We start from the raw sequence: 6,687 nt of genomic DNA on the forward strand, positions 1-6,687 counted from the left end.
TCAATGATGTTCCCATTGCAAAAGAATTTCCCGATGTATTTCCGAAAGAATTACCGGGATTACCCCCACTTCGATCCGTTGAATTTCAAATAGATCTTGTACCAGGAGCTGCACCAATAGCTCGTGCTCCTTACAGACTCGCACCCAGCGAGATGAAAGAACTGCAAAGCCAATTACAAGAACTTTTAGAGCGTGGTTTCATTCGACCAAGCACATCACCGTGGGGAGCTCCTGTTTTGTTTGTCAAGAAGAAAGATGGTACATTCAGGTTGTGTATCGACTACCGAGAGTTGAACAAACTTACCATCAAGAACCGCTACCCACTACCGAGAATCGACGACTTATTTGATCAACTACAAGGCTCGTCTGTTTATTCAAAGATTGACTTACGTTCCGGGTATCATCAAATGCGGGTGAAAGAAGATGATATTCCAAAGACTGCTTTCAGAACACGTTACGGTCATTACGAGTTTATGGTCATGCCGTTTGGTTTAACTAATGCACCAGCTGTGTTCATGGACCTTATGAACCGAGTGTGTGGACCATACCTTGACAAGTTTGTCATTGTTTTCATTGATGACATACTTATTTACTCAAAGAATGACCAAGAACACGGTGAACATTTGAGAAAGGTGTTAGAAGTATTGAGGAAGGAAGAATTGTACGCTAAGTTTTCAAAGTGTGCATTTTGGTTGGAAGAAGTTCAATTCCTCGGTCACATAGTGAACAAAGAAGGTATTAAGGTGGATCCGGCAAAGATAGAAACTGTTGAAAAGTGGGAAACCCCGAAAACTCCGAAACACATACGCCAGTTTTTAGGACTAGCTGGTTACTACAGAAGGTTCATCCAAGACTTTTCCAGAATAGCAAAACCCTTGACTGCATTAACGCATAAAGGGAAGAAATTTGAATGGAAGGATGAACAAGAGAAAGCGTTTCAGTTATTGAAGAAAAAGCTAACTACGGCACCTATATTGTCATTGCCTGAAGGGAATGATGATTTTGTGATTTATTGTGACGCATCAAAGCAAGGTCTCGGTTGTGTATTAATGCAACGAACGAAGGTGATTGCTTATGCGTCTAGACAATTGAAGATTCACGAGCAAAATTATACGACGCATGATTTGGAATTAGGCGCGGTTGTTTTTGCATTAAAGACTTGGAGGCACTACTTATATGGGGTCAAAAGTATTATATATACCGACCACAAAAGTCTTCAACACATATTTAATCAGAAACAACTGAATATGAGGCAGCGTAGGTGGATTGAATTGTTGAATGATTACGACTTTGAGATTCGTTACCACCCGGGAAAGGCAAATGTGGTAGCCGATGCCTTGAGCAGGAAGGACAGAGAACCCATTCGAGTAAAATCTATGAATATAATGATTCATAATAACCTTACTACTCAAATAAAGGAGGCGCAACAAGGAGTTTTAAAAGAGGGAAATTTAAAGGATGAAATACCCAAAGGATCAGAGAAGCATCTTAATATTCGAGAAGACGGAACCCGGTATAGGGCTGAAAGGATTTGGGTACCAAAATTTGGAAATATGAGAGAAATGGTACTTAGAGAAGCTCATAAAACCAGATACTCAATACATCCTGGAACGGGGAAGATGTACAAGGATCTCAAGAAATATTTTTGGTGGCCGGGTATGAAAGCCGATGTTGCTAAATACGTAGGAGAATGTTTGACGTGTTCTAAGGTCAAAGCTGAGCATCAGAAACCATCAGGTCTACTTCAACAACCCGAAATCCCGGAATGGAAATGGGAAAACATTACCATGGATTTCATCACTAAATTGCCAAGGACTGCAAGTGGTTTTGATACTATTTGGGTAATAGTTGATCGTCTCACCAAATCAGCACACTTCCTACCAATAAGAGAAGATGACAAGATGGAGAAGTTAGCACGACTGTATTTGAAGGAAGTTATCTCCAGACATGGAATACCAATCTCTATTATCTCTGATAGGGATGGCAGATTTATTTCAAGATTCTGGCAGACATTACAGCAAGCATTAGGAACTCGTCTAGACATGAGTACTGCCTATCATCCACAAACTGATGGGCAGAGCGAAAGGACGATACAAACGCTTGAAGACATGCTACGAGCATGTGTTATTGATTTCGGAAACAGTTGGGATCGACATTTACCGTTAGCAGAATTTTCCTACAACAACAGCTACCATTCAAGCATTGAGATGGCGCCGTTTGAAGCACTTTATGGTAGAAAGTGCAGGTCTCCGATTTGTTGGAGTGAAGTGGGGGATAGACAGATTACGGGTCCGGAGATTATACAAGAAACTACCGAGAAGATCATCCAAATTCAACAACGGTTGAAAACCGCCCAAAGTCGACAAAAGAGCTACGCTGACATTAAAAGAAAAGATATAGAATTTGAAATTGGAGAGATGGTCATGCTTAAAGTTGCACCTTGGAAAGGCGTTGTTCGATTTGGTAAACGAGGGAAATTAAATCCAAGGTATATTGGACCATTCAAGATTATTGATCGTGTCGGACCAGTAGCTTACCGACTTGAGTTACCTCAACAACTCGCGGCTGTACATAACACTTTTCACGTCTCGAATTTGAAGAAATGTTTTGTTAAAGAAGATCTCACTATTCCGTTAGATGAAATCCAAATCAACGAAAAACTTCAATTCGTCGAAGAACCCGTCGAAATAATGGATCGTGAGGTTAAAAGACTTAAGCAAAACAAGATACCAATTGTTAAGGTTCGATGGAATGCTCGTAGAGGACCCGAGTTCACCTGGGAGCGTGAAGATCAGATGAAGAAGAAATACCCGCATCTATTTCCAGAAGATTCGTCAACACCTTCAACAGCTTAAAATTTCGGGACGAAATTTATTTAACGGGTAGGTACTGTAGTGACCCGAACTTTTCCATGTTTATATATATTAATTGAGATTGATATTTACATGATTAAATGTTTCCAACATGTTAAGCAATCAAACTTGTTAAGACTTGATTAATTGAAATAGGTTTCATATAGACAATTGACCACTCAAGTTGACCGGTGATTCACGAACGTTAAAACTTGTAAAAAACTATATGATGACATATATATGGTTATATATATAGTTAACATGATATTATGATAAGTAAACATATCATTAATTATATTAACAATGAACTACATATGTAAAAACAAGACTACTAACTTAATGATTTTGAAACGAGACATATATGTAACGATTATCGTTGTAACGACATTTAATGTATATATATCATATTAAGAGATATTCGTACATCATAATATCATGATAATATAATAATTTAAAATCTCTTTTGATATTATAAACATTGGGTTAACAACATTTAACAAGATCGTTAACCTAAAGGTTTCAAAACAACATTTACATGTAACGACTAACGATGACTTAACGACTCAGTTAAAATGTATATACATGTAGTGTTTTAATATGTATTCATACACTTTTGAAAGACTTCAATACACTTATCAAAATACTTCTACTTAACAAAAATGCTTACAATTACATCCTCGTTCAGTTTCATCAACAATTCTACTCGTATGCACCCGTATTCGTACTCGTACAATACACAGCTTTTAGATGTATGTACTATTGGTATATACACTCCAATGATCAGCTCTTAGCAGCCCATGTGAGTCACCTAACACATGTGGGAACCATCATTTGGCAACTAGCATGAAATATCTCATAAAATTACAAAAATATGAGTAATCATTCATGACTTATTTACATGAAAACAAAATAACATATCCTTTATATCTAATCCATACACCAACGACCAAAAACACCTACAAACACTTTCATTCTTCAATTTTCTTCATCTAATTGATCTCTCTCAAGTTCTATCTTCAAGTTCTAAGTGTTCTTCATAAATTCCAAAAGTTCTAGTTTCATAAAATCAAGAATACTTTCAAGTTTGCTAGCTCACTTCCAATCTTGTAAGGTGATCATCCAACCTCAAGAAATCTTTGTTTCTTACAGTAGGTTATCATTCTAATACAAGGTAATAATCATATTCAAACTTTGGTTCAATTTCTATAACTATAACAATCTTATTTCAAGTGATGATCTTACTTGAACTTGTTTTCGTGTCATGATTCTGCTTCAAGAACTTCGAGCCATCCAAGGATCCGTTGAAGCTAGATCCATTTTTCTATTTTCCAGTAGGTTTATCCAAGGAACTTAAGGTAGTAATGATGTTCATAACATCATTCCATTCATACATATAAAGCTATCTTATTCGAAGGTTTAAACTTGTAATCACTAGAACATAGTTTAGTTAATTCTAAACTTGTTCGCAAACAAAAGTTAATCCTTCTAACTTGACTTTTAAAATCAACTAAACACATGTTCTATATCTATATGATATGCTAACTTAATGATTTAAAACCTGGAGACACGAAAAACACCGTAAAACCGGATTTACGCCGTCGTAGTAACACCGCGGGCTGTTTTGGGTTAGTTAATTAAAAACTATGATAAACTTTGATTTAAAAGTTGTTATTCTGAGAAAATGATTTTTATTATGAACATGAAACTATATCCAAAAATTATGGTTAAACTCAAAGTGGAAGTATGTTTTCTAAAATGGTCATCTAGACGTCGTTCTTTCGACTGAAATGATTACCTTTACAAAAACGACTTGTAACTTATTTTTCCGACTATAAATCTATACTTTTTCTGTTTAGATTCATAAAATAGAGTTCAATATGAAACCATAGCAATTTGATTCACTCAAAACGGATTTAAAATGAAGAAGTTATGGGTAAAACAAGATTGGATAATTTTTCTCATTTTAGCTACGTGAAAATTTGTAACAAATCTATTCCAACCATAACTTAATCAACTTGTATTGTATATTATGTAATCTTGAGATACCATAGACACGTATACAATGTTTCGACCTATCATGTCGACACATCTATATATATTTCGGAACAACCATAGACACTCTATATGTGAATGTTGGAGTTAGCTATACAGGGTTGAGGTTGATTCCAAAATATATATAGTTTGAGTTGTGATCAATACTAAGATACGTATACACTGGGTCGTGGATTGATTCAAGATAATATTTATCGATTTATTTCTGTACATCTAACTGTGGACAACTAGTTGTAGGGTACTAACGAGGACAGCTGACTTAATAAACTTAAAACATCAAAATATATTAAAAGTGTTGTAAATATATTTTGAACATACTTTGATATATATGTATATATTGTTATAGGTTCGTGAATCAACCAGTGGCCAAGTTTTACTTCCCGACGAAGTAAAAATCTGTGAAAGTGAGTTATAGTCCCACTTTTAAAATCTAATATTTTTGGGATGAGAATACATGCAGGTTTTATAAATGATTTACAAAATAGACACAAGTACGTGAAACTACATTCTATGGTTGAATTATCAAAATCGAATATGCCCCTTTTTATTAAGTCTGGTAATCTAAGAATTAGGGAACAGACACCCTAATTGACGCGAATCCTAAAGATAGATCTATTGGGCCTAACAAACCCCATCCAAAGTACCGGATGCTTTAGTACTTCGAAATTTATATCATATCCGAAGGGTGTCCCGGAATGATGGGGATATTCTTATATATGCATCTTGTTATTGTCGGTTACCAGGTGTTCACCATATGAATGATTTTTATCTCTATGTATGGGATGTGTATTGAAATATGAAATCTTGTGGTCTATGGTTACGATTTGATATATATAGGTTAAACCTATAACTCACCAACATTTTTGTTGACGTTTAAAGCATGTTTATTCTCAGGTGAATATTAAGAGCTTCCGCTGTTGCATACTAAAATAAGGACAAGATTTGGAGTCCAAGTTTGTATGATATTGTGTAAAAACTGCATTCAAGAAACTGATTTCGATGTAACATATTTGTATTGTAAACCATTATGTAATGGTCGTGTGTAAACAGGATATTTTAGATTATCATTATTTGATAATCTACGTAAAGCTTTTTAAACCTTTATTTATGAAATAAAGGTTATGGTTTGTTTTAAAAATGAATGCAGTCTTTGAAAAACGTCTCATATAGAGGTCAAAACCTCGCAACGAAATCAATTAATATGGAACGTTTTTAATCAATAAGAACGGAACATTTCACAAGTTACTTGTTTACTTAGCTTATTTACTTCATTTACTTGCACTTTATTTTCATGTTGTTGGTTGTTATTGGTCAAGTGTTACTAGTTAACCTTGATCTCATTAATCTTGAACTAAAGTTAACTTAAAAGTTCAAGAACATGTAAGTAAGTTTTCTTTAAATATAACTTTGTATACTTATGCTTGATCTAGACTTTTGAGTCTTGGATCTTCAAGATCAAACTAAGAACTATGTTCTACAACTTAAGATCTTGATTTCATAAGTTCACTTTCAAGTTTGTAACTTATTATTAGTTTTAAAGTTCATGTATGTGTTAGATCTAAGACTTTGATGTAACTTTGGTTCATCAAAACACTTGCAACACTTAAGTGAGTTGTGCTTTATGTCTTAGACTTGCACTTGGGTTATGATGGTCAAACCTTTGTGAAAATGATGCAAACACATCAACGAGTTGTACACTTGAAGCTATATGCATCAAGGATGAGAACCATGATAAGCATCGAACACCAAGAACCACCGGAACCTACTGACCTGTCTGTTTTCT

Source organism: Rutidosis leptorrhynchoides, chromosome 2, assembly GCF_046630445.1.
Source record: "Rutidosis leptorrhynchoides isolate AG116_Rl617_1_P2 chromosome 2, CSIRO_AGI_Rlap_v1, whole genome shotgun sequence".
NCBI classification, from domain to species: domain Eukaryota; kingdom Viridiplantae; phylum Streptophyta; class Magnoliopsida; order Asterales; family Asteraceae; genus Rutidosis; species Rutidosis leptorrhynchoides.